General features: G+C 39.0%; 1 protein-coding gene and 1 long non-coding RNA gene across 2 annotated transcripts in view; one reads left to right on the forward strand and one right to left on the reverse strand.

The window, feature by feature from the left end:
- The window catches only part of RNF150 (ring finger protein 150), a 281,038-nt gene that overhangs the window by 27,010 nt on the left and 239,537 nt on the right, over positions 1 to 14,491 (reverse strand). The window lies entirely within an intron of this gene.
- LOC144340844 (uncharacterized) lies at positions 4,068 to 10,833 on the forward strand. Its single transcript, XR_013417310.1, has 3 exons — positions 4,068 to 4,161; positions 9,618 to 9,751; positions 10,742 to 10,833. It is a non-coding gene; the product is annotated as an uncharacterized LOC144340844 (long non-coding RNA).

Genomic DNA, 14,491 nt, shown 5'->3' on the forward strand with positions numbered 1-14,491 from the left:
CTCATCCTTTTTTATGGTTGCATAGTATTCCATGGTGTATATGTGCCACATTTTCTTAATCCAGTCTGTCACTGATGGACATTTGGGTTGATTCCAAGTCTTTGCTATTGTGAATAGTGCTGCAATAAACATACGTGTGCATGTGTCTTTATAGCAGCATAATTTATAATCCTTTGGGTATATACCCAGTAATGGGATGGCTGGGTCATATGGTACATCTAGTTCTAGATCCTTGAGGAATCGCCATACTGTTTTCCATAATGGTTGAACTAGTTTACAATCCCACCAACAGTGTAAAAGTGTTCCTATTTCTCCACATCCTCTCCAGCACCTGTTGTTTCCTGACTTTTCAATGATCGCCATTCTAACTGGTGTGAGATGGTATCTCATTGTGGTTTTGATTTGCATTTCTCTGATGGCCAGTGATGATGAGCATTTTTTCATGTGTCTGTTGGCTGTATAAATGTCTTCTTTTGAGAAATGTCTGTTCATATCCTTTGCCCACTTTTTGATGGGGTTGTTTGCTTTTTTCTTGTAAATTTGTTTGAGTTCTTTGTAGGTTCTGGATATTAGCCCTTTGTCAGATGAGTAGATTGCAAAAATGTTCTCCCATTCTGTAGGTTGCCTGTTCACTCTGATGGTAGTTTCTTTTGCTGTGCAGAAGCTCTTTAGTTTAATTAGATCCCATTTGTCAATTTAGGCTTTTGCTGCCGTTGCTTTTGGTGTTTTAGACATGAAGTCTTTGCCCATGCCTATGTCCTGAATGGTACTACCTAGGTTTTCCTCTAGGATTTTTATGGTATTAGGTCTAACATTTAAGTCTCTAAGCCATCTTGAATTAATTTTCGTCTAAGGAGTAAGGAAAGGATCCAGTTTCAGCTTTCTACTTATGGCTAGCCAATTTTCCCAGCACCATTTATGAAATAGGGAATCCTTTCCCCATTTCTTGTTTCTCTCAGGTTTGTCAAAGATCAGATGGCTGTAGATGTGTGGTATTATTTCTGAGGACTCTGTTCTGTTCCATTGGTCTATATCTCTGTTTTGGTACCAGTACCATGCTGTTTTGGTTACTGTAGCCTTGTAGTATAGTTTGAAGTCAGGTAGCGTGATGCCTCCAGCTTTGTTCTTTTGACTTAGGATTGTCTTGGAGATGCGGGCTCTTTTTTGGTTCCATATGAACTTTAAAGCAGTTTTTTCCAATTTTGTGAAGAAACTCATTGGTAGCTTGATGGGGATGACATTGAATCTATAAATTACCTTGGGCAGTATGGCCATTTTCACGATATTGATTCTTCCTATCCATGAGCATGGTATGTTCTTCCATTTGTTTGTGTCCTCTTTGATTTCACTGAGCAGTGGTTTGTAGTTCTCCTTGAAGAGGTCCTTTACATCCCTTGTAAGTTGGATTCCTAGGTATTTGATTCTCTTTGAAGCAATTGTGAATGGAAGTTCATTCCTGATTTGGCTCTCTGTTTGTCTGTTACTGGTGTATAAGAATGCTTGTGATTTTTGCACATTAATTTTGTATCCTGAGACTTTGCTGAAGAGCTCTTTATGACAAACCCACAGCCAATATCATACTGAATGGGCAAAAACTGGAAAAATTCCCTTTGAAAACTGGCACAAGACAGGGATGCCCTCTCTCACCACTCCTATTCAACATAGTGTTGGAAGTTCTGGCTAGGGCAATTAGGCAAGAGAAAGAAATCAAGGGTATTCAGTTAGGAAAAGAAGAAGTCAAATTGTCCCTGTTTGCAGATGACATGATTGTATATTTAGAAAACCCCATTGTCTCAGCCCAAAATCTCCTTAAGCTGATAATATTTGTATTTTTAGTAGAGATGGGATTTTGCCATGTTGGCCATGCTGGTCTCGAACTCCTGACCTCAAGGGATCCACCTGCCTCAGCCTTCCAAAGTGCTGGGATTACAGGCATGAGCCACAGCACCGGGCCTGAGCTTCTTTTTATATATGTTCTAAGAAGTATGTACATCTTTTTGGGAGGCTGAGGCAGGTGGATCACGAGGTCAGGAGATTGAGACCATCCTGGCTAACATGGTGAAACCCCGTCTCTACTGAAAATATAAAAAAAATTAGCCAGGTGTGGTGGCGGGCACCTGTAGTCCCAGCTACTTGGGAGGCTGAGGCAGGAGGATGGCATGAACCCAGGAGGCGGAGCTTGCAATGAGCCGAGATTGCACCGTTGTGCTCCAGCTTGGGCAACAGAGGGAGACTCCACCTCAAAAAAAAAAAAAAAAAAAAAAAAAAAAGTATTTACATCTATTTTGGAAAGTGAATGTTCAAGTCAATGTTAGCTTTTATTTATCTGCTTTTACTCCACATTTTTCCAGAATAGAGGAGTGTGCATATATGTGTGTGTGTGGTTGTGTTCAGCTGAGTGGAGTGGGCAGTAGTGAAAAACAGGAAATAACTAAGAAAAGCTGAACGAGGCATCCCACCCCACAGTGCTCCACCAGAGACATAAAGCAGGTCACCCACATTCTTTGCCCATTTTTAAACTGGGTTGTTTGTCTTCTTACTGAGTTATATGTTCTGAATGCAAATTCTTTATATGTTCTGAATACAAATTCTTTGTTAGACACAGGTATTGCAAATATTTTCTCTCAGTTTGTTGCCTCACTTTTCATTTTCTTAAAGATGTCCTTAAAGGAACAAAAATTGTATTTATTTATTTATTTTTGTTTTGAGACAGTCTCACTCTGTTGACCATACTGGAGTGCAGTGGCACAATCTTGGCTTATTGCAGCCTTGACACCCTGGACTCCAGCAATCCCCCTACCTCAGACTCCCTGGTAGCTGGGACTACAGGTGCATACCACCACAGCTAGCTAATTTAAAAAGTTTTAAATTTTGATAAAGGCCAATGTATCAACTTTTTCAATGGTTCACTTTTTAGGTCCTATTTAAAAAATATTTGCTTATCCTAAAGTTGTAAACATTTACTCCTATGTTTTCTTCTAGACTTTTTATAGTTTTAGTTTTTACAATTGAAATCTATGACCCATTTCAAGCTAATGTATGCTGCAAAGCAGGAGTTGTTCATTTTCCCCCCAACATTTTTGTAATTAAGTTCTTGAATTAAATTCCCTTATTTTGAAATCCCTAGAGTGATTTCATTTTACTGACTGGTGTAACTCAATACAGGTAATAATATTAGAAAGAGAGGTGGTATTCAGATTGCAGAAGGATTTGAATGCCAGGCTAAATTATCAGAGCACTATTTAACTTACATGTATGATATTATGTTGATACTTGACAAATACTTGCTTAGATAAAATGTTCCGAAATAAACAATCTCAGCTTCCTCGTCAGTAAAGTACTGATGATAATACATTTTTTATAGCCTGTAATGAGATTTGATAAATACACACACATATACACATACACACAATGCTATGCAGTATGTGCACTATATGCTATGCCAGATAATATGCAGCTAATATTGGATTTAGTATATTTACCGGGAATCTGTTTTATTCTTTCCCCACTAAGCTTTCTGAGCTCGCTCTTTGCCCATTAACATGCTGGTGACAAAGTACACCCTTCCTTTCCCCGGCTATAATCCCACTGTTTCTGTAATATTCTATTTCTTCAGTGTTGTTGGATGTAGGTCGACACATCAACATTTCATAAAGAGTTCATTCACCATGTGACAGCCTTATCCCTACTGCTTGTACAACTGTCACGCTGTTACAAGATAGCCCAACACAAGAGCCAGAAGAAACTAGAGAACAGGGCTCTGATGGAAACACAAAGTCTGATTTAAAGGTCAAGCTGCAGAACACAGCAAAGTAGGGAATCCTTTACTTTGCTCTGGGAGGGGTTGGGAAGAGGAAAGCAGAAATAGAAACATACTCTCTTACACCTGCATTTTCAAAAAGAAAGAAGCATTTTAAATAGAGAATGTGCCTAAATATATATTCCTCAGGAAGAGCATAAACACATTATAAGGTAAACAGCTCAATGATAACTGGAGGCCAAACACTGACATGAGCACGCTTGGCTCTTATCATGCTGGCTTCATTTTACATCAACCTGTTTGACTTCCAGTCTATTTAGGGTTTTTATCATTTCTGACCATCCTGACATCTGTTTCTCCAGAAAGCACCTGAAGAAGCCTGATTAAAAACCTTAAGAATTGTAAGTAATTTGTTTAGAAGAATCTCTGGTTGCCTCGTCTTCCAATAAATATTGCATAATTCACCTTTGGTTGGTTTGAAAGCAGGTCATAACTGGTATGTTGGGGGATGGGCAGGAGGGGAGGGCTCAAAGTGGAGGCATGAATAAGCTCTCAAAAGGTGACAGACTCACTCTTAGCTACAGAAAAGAGGCTTGATGTTTTGACCCAGAGCCTGGGTTGATGTCCCAACAATAAATTTCTGAAATTCACCTAGACGGGTGTGTTTACATGCCTTCCCCGACAATCTAATGGGTTTTATCTAAAGCACATAGTAACAAGAGCAATGGTCCAGTCATGCATGTTGTGAGACCATAACCCTACCCATTCCTCTGGCTCACAGAACATAATTTTCAGCTCTTTCTGTTTAGAACAAAAAACAGAATTTGTAATCAATATTTGTTCTTACAACAAGAATTCCTTGCTATGAGTTTAAGGTGAAAATAAAGGAGATACAAATGAGGTAAGCTGCTCAACAAGGTAAGGATACATGAAAGGGCAAAGGGAATAAGGCGGACTGAGCTGAGCCCGACATTTGTCTTCCGTTTTGCCCCTGGGGATGGAAACCACAGCTCATGTAGTCTTTTATGCTTTCTTCTTGTTTCCTTACTAGGCTGATAAAGCTGAAAGAGACTTAGAGATTATTTAATCAATCATTCTCTCAACCAAATAAGATAATGAATATAAAGCATTTAGCCCTGTTTCTGGCTCAAAGAAATCCTTAATAAAAAGTAGGCTGTTGGTGATCATGATACAGTTGAAGCTGTTTAGTTGTTCATGGTTATATTAACCCATCCCATTCACTTCATACTAAGAAGGCAGGTAAGAAACCCAGCATCACATACTGGTCCCTGAATGGGATAATACTTATTATGTCAGTGCTGAGATTAGGTCTTCTAACTCCTTAAACAGTTTTTTTTTTAAAATAAAAAAATTACAGACCGGGTCTTGCTGTGTTGCCCAGGGTGGTCTCAAACTCCTGGGCTCAAGCAGTCCTCCTGCCTCAGCCTCCTGAAGTGCTGGGATTACAGACATGAGCCACCATGCCTGGCTTAATTAAACAATTCATTTAAACTATGTATTTTCCCTTCTGGAGCAGATTCTCAAACTTCTTTTGAAAAAAGTCACATTCCCTTTTGATAAAATTAAAAAGCTTATCCCTCCCTGTGAAGGTTTGACACCTCTATTCTCACACCTTTAGAAGTACTGTAATTTTTCCTGAATCCTTACCTATGAGGAAGATTTTGTTGAACTTTGGAGTTGGTATTTTAAAAAATAATTTGCATTTTTGTTTCCCACTTATAAAACCAAGTCATTACTTTATGTGATGTTTTTCTATACACATTCCTCCTAACCCCAATCATTGATTCAAAAGTTTGCAATCCCTAAATGCTTCATCTGGGTTTGGTACCTCTTTAAAAATCTCATGCTACTCTGAAGCGGATTTTTTTTTTTTTTTTTTTTTTTTTTTGTGGGGGGAAAGAGATGTTTTAAAATGCTACAAAAGTACAGGAAATAATATAGTAAACCAAACTGCAGTGTCTCCATCACTAAGTGTCAATGCTTAATGATATTCAAGTCCCTGTTCAATGTCACTTTCTCAGATAAGCCCTCCTTGAATGCCTGCCCTAATTAGTAGTCCCTGGTCACTCTCTCCTTACTTGGCCTCATTTTGATTTTATTTTTGATAATTGAATCCTGACATTATATTCTATATTTCTTATCTTGTTCAATAGGATGTAATCTCCATGAAGTCAGGAACTGCTTGCATTGCCCCAAGATTCCCCAGCATAGAAAGGAGGATCTGAATTATACTAGGCTCTGAATAAATTTTTATTGAATGAATGATGTTTCATTGAAGGCTGTCTTTTTAATTAAAGCAAAACAAAAAACAAATAAAACCCCCCATATTAGCTCCTTTTGTGCCTCACCATTAGTTTTATAACCCCAACATAGCAACCACCACTCTGATTGGATATGAATTCTTACAGTATCTTTCATGCAAATCAGTGTGTGTGTATGTGTGCAGGTAACAAAAAAAAATCAATGTACAAGTTATGTTTTGTGTTAGCATTTTTTATATGAAAGAAAGCTTGCTATTTGTGTTATCCTGCAATTTACTTATTTTTCCTTGTTTTCAGATTTAATTACATTATGTATTTAATTTCTTGTTAACTGCTATAAAAAAAAAACTAGTCCATCTAAGAATATGCTACATTTTATTTGTCCTTTCCCCAATAGAGAGACCTTTAGGTTACTTACAATATTTTTTCACTATTATAACAACTTTTCCCTGTACATGTGTTACGTGCTAATGTTTCTGTTCCCCAAAATTCATATGTTGAAAGCTTAAACCCCAATATAATGATATTAGAAAGTGGGGGTTTGGGGAGGTAATTAGGTTTAGATGTGGTTATGAAGTTGGGGTGCCCATGATAGGATTAGTGTTCTTATAAGAAAAAGACTGGAGTTCACTCTCTCATCCCACCACGTGAGGACACAGAGAGACAGCAGCCATCTTCAAGCTAGAAGAGGTATCTCAGTAGAAGTCAACCATGCAGGCATCCTGATCTTGGACTTCCCAGCCTCCCGAACTGTGAGAAATAAATGTCTGTTCTTTAAGCCACCAGGTCTCTGTTACTTGATGATAGCAGCCTGATAGACTAATAAGATGTATCTTTTAGCAAGTTCTCAAAAAAAATGTTAGTTTCCTTTTCCCTTCCTTGTTTTCAGGTCTAAGAATACAAAATCACTTGCTTCTCCTCAGAAGGGACCTTTTGAGGAGTTTAATGCAGCTTCCAGATGCTACCACTTGTTTTGGCTTTCCAGAAAATAAATGTCAAATTAATAAGAGAAATGAAGAGGTGTAAAGTACCATTTTAAATCACTGATCTCACTAAAGGTTAACTATAATAATAGCTAGTCACCTGTCTGCACCTATTATTATATTCCATGCTCATGGCAGGTGGCAATGAAGGTGGGATGAGTGGGTGGGAATAGCACTGGTAGAAAATGATAGATTTGGCCAAGAATTGTTCTAACACACTTTTATTTTTATAACAGTGGTTATTATAATTTTATCACCATCATCACCATCCATTATATTTGATTTAGTTTCCAGTGTTCTTGCCATATTTGAGTCCGTTTTACAGCAGGCTACCTGACTTTCAGAAAGGCTACTGCTCTCTCAAAGTCTCAGAAAGAGCCAGTAGTAAGTGGCAGAACTAGGACTTGAACCTAGCTCTTCTGTTCTTGCTCCAGTAGGTTTCACAGTGCTCCATTAAGTCATACAAGTCCACAGAGCACCCCAAGGACCACTGTGGGAGGAACTGGGAAGGCTGGACCGTGGTGGAAAATGATGGTGGTGATGACAAAGTTGAAAATAATAACTGCAACAAGCCCAGCTGAGACGGTTCTTTCCAAACCCCTCCATTCCTTCCCCTCCATTAGCAGTTAGCATAGTTGTCCTTCAGTACCCAGTATTCGTGGGGGATTGGTACCAGGACACTGCCCCCCTATCAAAATCTGAGGATGCCCAAGTCCCTTATATAAAATGGTGTAGTATCTGTATATAATCTATGCACATCCTTTCATATACTTTAAACCTGGGCCCCCGACTGGTACCGGTCCATGGTCTGTTAGGAACTGGGCTGCACAGGAGGTGGGCGGAGGGTGAGCGAGCATTACTGCCTGAACTCTGCCTCCTGTCAGATCAGCAGCGCATTTGATTCTCATAGGAGCAGGAACTCTATTGTGAACTGTGCATGTGAGGGATCTAGGCTGTGCATTCCTTGTGAGAATCTAACTAATGCCTGATGAGGTGGAACAATTTCATCCTGAAAGCACCACTGCCCCACCCCCCACCACCTCTCTTGTGGAAAAATTCTCTTCCAAGCAACTGGTCCCTGTTGCCAAAAACGTTGGGAACTGCTGCTTTAAATCATCTCTAGATTACTTATAGCACCTAATATAATGTAAACGCTACCTAAATAGTTATTGTACTGTATATTTTATTTGTACTATTTTCTACTGTTGGATTGAGATTTTTTTTTCCTGAATATTTTTGATATGCAGTTGGATGGAGGGACACCTATATAGCAATGTACAAAAGCAGATGACTAATTAATAGTGTAATGAATCTGTTGAAGCTGTTGAACCCCTCATTTACTTTACTAATTAGATCTATATTTCCTTTGCTAATCTGACCTTTGTTTCCTGAAAAGCTAAAACAAAACAAGCATCTGATGGCTAAAATTAATTCTGCCAAAGGCCTCTGCTTACAGTGATGCAACAACAAGGGAGGGGAAGGACCTATACTTCACCAGCCTGTGCAGTTTAAGTTGATCTCTTTATTACATTTGAACTGTACACAAATATCGGGTTTGAAAAAGACTTTTGTTAAAAACTCAAAGGGAAAGGTGTGGCCAATTCAGCCTTCCATACAATGGCAATTTTGTATCCTGCTAACTCTGTCTCCAGAAAGTGGGTTAGGGAGTCTGGGCGACTTCTTGGCCTCCCAGGTTCCTTCTCCCTCGGGAGGGATGTAGCCAAAATGTACCCTAGAGTAAAAGGTCTGTGGAGGCTGGTGTAGTGTGGCTCATGCCTGTAATCCCAGCACTTTGGGAGGCCCAAGCAGGAGGATCGCTTGAGGCCAGGAGTTTGGGACCAGCCTGGGCAACATAGTGAGACCCCCCCCTCTAAAAAATAATAAGTTAAAAAATTAGCTGAGTGTGGTGGTGTGTACCTGTAGTCTCAGCTACTCAGGAGGTTGAGGTAAGAGAATTGCTTGAGCCAAAAGATTGAGTCTGCAGTGAGCCATGATTGCACCACTGCAATCCAGCCTGGGAGATGGAGTGAGATCCATTTCTTAAAATAAAAAAAAGGTCTGAGGGTAGTCCTGCCACCGTGACCACCCCCCGGCCTTTCTCCAAAGAACACTTTTATTCACAATATTCCAGACATGTGATTAACAGCACTGTCTTATTTCATTATTTAAATATTCCGCCCATGGATGTTTTTTCTCCTAACTAGAGCAGACTGGAATTTCTCAGGGGTGAGGGGCTTATTTTGCAAGACTCCGTCTCTAATGCTATAGATATAAAAGAAATGCAAAAGTTATCACTTGAATGTACTGAATAAAGAAATGGGAAAATCTGAAGACATCATGTTGATTTTTTGAAAGGATAAAACACTGGGGAAGGGGACTCATGCTCTTTTGATATCAATCCTATGTGGAGTACATCATGCTAAGGAATCAAGGCAAAACCATAGAGCAGGCGAAGAGAAACAAGACCTAGACTGAGCAGCGAGCTCAAGCAATCCATTGATTGTGGGCCAGGAATCTCATTCCTGCTGTTTCCAACTCCACCTTACTAGGTACCTTTTAAGATCATTTTCTGTTTCCTTGTTTCTCTTTTAGAACCTCCCTAAGAAAAGGGGCCACCTGTGTGGAATTGTCCCTGAAGTGGGCAGTGGTGGGGGTGTGAATAAGCCAGTTGTTCTGGCAGTGGACTTGTGAAGCTTAAAAATGAAGATGTGAGAAGAACTGAAAAGGTATCGTTTAGATTTGGATTATCATGAGTGGCTGAACATGCACATAATAAACACAGAATTAGGAAAATTCTTAAAATTTTAAAACTTAAAAACTAGTAATTTTCTAGTATTAGGAATGCAAAATCTAAGACAGAGGCCCTTCATCCTAATATTCTTCAATATATGTACAAAAGGCCAAATTCCCTCAACAAGTCCATAGAGAGTTCCTGGAATTTAACATGGGGGTTAAGGTTTTAGTATTTCCTCCACAAGCTGAAGAGTGATGATTCCTTTCTCTGTCTCTTTCTAAACTCAGGAAAGCGATGCAAATCCCTTATGTAGACAAAGCTTTTAGCAGATCTGGCAAATGAGATCTGTTCTTAAGAGCACTTGGCAAAGTAACTGCTATTTTGTACACATCTGTTTTACATCTGTTCAAACCTAAATTCCTTCAGAGGAGGGGCAATGTCATCCTAGCTCAGAATTGGCATTAATAAATCTTATGCTAAATCACCAACATCTTTTGGTAAAATAACTGTGTTTAATTAATGAAACAGACTTCCAGATTAAGTTCTGATGAGGTCCTCTAGGTGTCTTCAGAGTGTTTTATAATGTCTTCTCTCCCTAGTTATTGTTAATATATTCTGTGACCTTTCCACAACAGAAAGTCATTTTAACATGTGGCCCATGAAGTTTCTGAATTTTTACTTCTTTTTAAAGGATCATGCTGCTGCTTTCTGGGATGATTACTGATGTTTACAATGAGCCCCATCCCCCACTTTTTAAACTCCATAAATATTTAGGACAAATAACCCTAAATATTTGTCCATGATAGAGCTCCTGGGTCCCTTCCTTTAATTGGTGCCTGCTTTATGATTTTGCCAGTGCTTCCCAGTAGCACACAATCAATGCACATTTTGAACTTGTATTCTTAAAAAATCTGTAGCCACAAACGTGGCTCATGTCCTAAATAGTAGGTGCTGAATAGATCTTCAATGCTTTTTTGTCCAGCCTGCAAATATTTTATATTATTTTGCCATGAAGAAAGCTGCCTGAGACTATGTCGACAGTTTCCTGTAATGTAGATGCCTTGTCAATAATGGTAAGTATGGTGCAGAGTGAACAAATCCATAAATCTCCAAGTCACATATTACTTGCTCATCTGGGGCTGAGCTGCCTGAGTCTCCATGGATACCAAGGGAGCATCTTCAATTCAGGGAACTCCCAGGGAGAGCAGACTCTTTCTCACCCCCGGAATCTGCAAGCCTGGCATAAAAAAGTGAGGGTCCTTGAGAACATTACCTTTGTAGATCCTTTTCATTAACCCACTAGAGACTAAATTCCAGGTCGCTTTTGGTTTCCTCCCACTCCCTTTAAGAGAAAAATCTCCTGGAGAGGGTCAGGGGGCACAGGTAGCATGAGAGCTGACTGGGATTTCTGAGACTGTTTGAATATTTTTCCCTCGAAACTTTGATGGGAATTCCTGCATCAGAAGTGATATATTTTTCAATTTTATAGTTGTGTTTTCAGAGAGAGGGTTTCTCTAAGGAGAAGGTGAATATTTAGGCACTGAGACAGCCCTGGAAGTAGAAAATGGGCATATTACAAGCACAGCCAAGCATCAATGTAAGTCAAAGTCCCCACAATATGCCTTGGAAGCAAAAAACATATGTCTCTGTAGGAAAGTAGCCTATATACATTATAAGAGCAAAGCTATGGTTCCATATGTTCCATAACTGTAATCGTTCCTCAAGATAGGAAAATAAAAACAAAGAAAAATGGAGTCCCTACCATTCTTACCTCCTGCCAATTATCAGCTCCCAGAATACATTGTCTATACTTTTAACTTTGGTGGCAGATCATTCTGCTTAGCAGTTACCAACTCTTAGTTCTGTGCTGCAGATCTTAGCTGCAATGCACCCAAATAAACTATAAAATGTAACCTTGTTGCCTTATCCTTTTTCTTATAGTAGTTAATTTTATGACACCAAATAATTCTTCCCTCAGTAAAATTATGCATCTGAGAAAACCAATGGTAATTCTTTCAAAACTTGTCTTTTGATCTGCTTGTTCAAGGACTTATTTTAGTATCTAAGATTTTTAAAGAATTTTTTTTCTACAGGAAGCACTTCCTTTTTCTAGTAGATGATTCTAGAATTATGGCTTATGCTAAAACTGTAAGAGAATGCCTGCACCACAGTGCGTAGGTCACACATCAGGTCGGGGGTGTTTCATGAGCAAAGGAGCCATTATTATAACAATCAAAAGGCAGCAGCCTTCTGCCCAGATAGCAATGTTGGCTGCTAGTATTAAACCTCCATCAAGATCACAAGTAAGGCATGACTAAGTAAAAACCTACTTGTATTTTCTATAAATGTATTTTGGGATTTGGACCAGTGCTGTAAGGATCCAGTAGTTATCTTTACTGCATGTATCAATATATAGCATGGGTCTATTAAGAACGATCCTCCAAGGATCAAGCACATACAATTGTACTCAAGTGTTCAGTGGGGGAAATTCCCAAAGCAGAGTAAACAAGAAATAGGTAAAGTTAGTTTGACTGAAGAGAATGTTCTAACTCCAGTACCCCTGCATACAATTAATATCAGGGTGGATATAGAGAAAATGTCAAGGAGCTGTAGGGATAAGATACCAGTTATAATGTGTGCGTTGTCTTGGGTTCTGCTTTCCTCGCGCAGGCACTCTGGGGTTGCTGGGCAGACGTTTTGAAACTCTGGCTTTAGAACGAATTACTCAGGAAGCCTGATAGAAGTGACAATTCTCAGCCTACCCCTAGAAACTGTGATTGAGTAGATCTGGGGAGGGGCCTATGGATCTGCACTCCAACTACAGCCCAGGTGGGTGTTCAGACCATAGCTAGAAACTGGTTTGAGAAACTAGAGAAAGAATCTGGACTTCGATGAGAGTGCAAGAATTTTCACTCCAGCTCTACCATTTACCCCATGTGTGACCTCTGACGTGGTTCCTAGACTGCTCTCTAATTCAGTTTCTTAGATATAAAAGAGTGATAATTGAAAAGGCTAAAATATGTAAAGCTCTCTGTAACATTCTTAGCACAAAGTTTAATAGTGTGTGAGCCCCTTCACCTTCTCTTCTATATAGTAACATTTTTTTTGAATGCTTATTATGGACCAGGTACTTTTCTAAGGATTATTGCATTACATTTAATCCTATGAGGTAGGTATTCTCTAAATTACCTCCATTTTACAGATGAGGAACTAGAAGTACAGAGAGGTTGAGCCATTTGTCCAAAGTTACACAGATAGCAGATGGCAGGGCTGGGCCTTGACCTAGCTTTACTACCAAGAACGTACATTATTTTCAGGGACATAAATGAGGGATGGGGAATTTCAACACCTCTCTCTGCTGTCTAACAAAGACCTACACTTTACTTATAGTGCCTTTAGCATCTGATCGTGTTCCTTGATGCCCCACCAGATGAAGAGACTACTACCACTCAGTGTGGATGGACACATACAATTTTATTTGGCCCCAAAGGTGTTGTTCTATCATAGGGCTTGGATGCTAGGAATATACTACTCCTAAAATTAGGAACTGCCTTACTTGTAGAGGCATATTTAAATTTTTCCAGATATTAGAGAGCCTTAGGTTCACTTAAGAAAAAAAATGATGCACACATTTTTTTTTTTTTTTTTGAGTTCTCTCTCTTATGAGGTAAGCTGCAACTACAGTTTCATTTCTAGGAGTAATCAGGAGACCCATGACCAGAAATTTCTATGATCCCTGCTGAGACATGGCTAGCTACTATGACATAAAGTTGATGGTACTGAGTAACATGTATGTATATGTGCAGGCATGCATTTATGCTAGATAAAAGCACAGATGTGCATGTGTGTCAAAGTACTGCTTTAGGTACAAATGTCTGACACATATGCTATGCATATATGAACATGTTGTAGGTTTATTTTCCTACATAGGTGCATGGGCACACTTGGTATACAGATGTGCACAGGCACACATGCTTCCACATATGCATGCATGTATGTGCTTGTGTATGCAAGTATTTATGTATCCAACTACACATATTTTATCTCAGTTTTTTAACAAGGAAGATACGCTTTTTAATCCATTGAGTTCCTGCTTAAACTTTGATTTCTAAATCCTATTTTCTAATTAACTCCTTATTTAAATAACAGTGGCAGTATTATTACGGTATTATTTTTCTTTTAAAAATTCATTCCACTGTTCTTGTGCACAGCAGGAGTATTAAATGCAGCCAATACTTTATTGTGCTGACAGCCCTGATTAAGGCATACGTCTTAATTTAGAGAAATGAGTGATTTGTTTGACAAAAAAATTTTGATGGAACTCTAGTCTATAAATCTACTAATTGTTCCTCCCTGCTGCGAACATTAGATATCAGTGTGATTCTACTAATAGGGTTTTTTTTTTTTTTTTAAATGAGATCTAATAGGAACATTCAAAACATTGATCTTAGCACTGTGTGTGAAAGAAGTACTGCTGCCCTGAAACTGTCCATAAATTTGGGATTGCAAGGCTGCAGTGAACTGCAGAGGACTTGCTTTGCCTTAAAAAGGCTGAACCAAGTGTCACCATAAGGAAATGTGGCCCAGGATTCCTGCAGCTTCCAGCTTTTCCAAATTAAAAATTCAGGTTTCTATGTAAAACCTTGCCAAATTTAAATGTGGGCTCCTCACTGAACTTTATCAGAAGCATTCTGAAGACAAAACACATTTCATATGTAGGCAGGCAGAGTCA

This window comes from Macaca mulatta, chromosome 5, assembly GCF_049350105.2.
Source record: "Macaca mulatta isolate MMU2019108-1 chromosome 5, T2T-MMU8v2.0, whole genome shotgun sequence".
Classification (NCBI taxonomy): Eukaryota; Metazoa; Chordata; class Mammalia; order Primates; family Cercopithecidae; genus Macaca; species Macaca mulatta.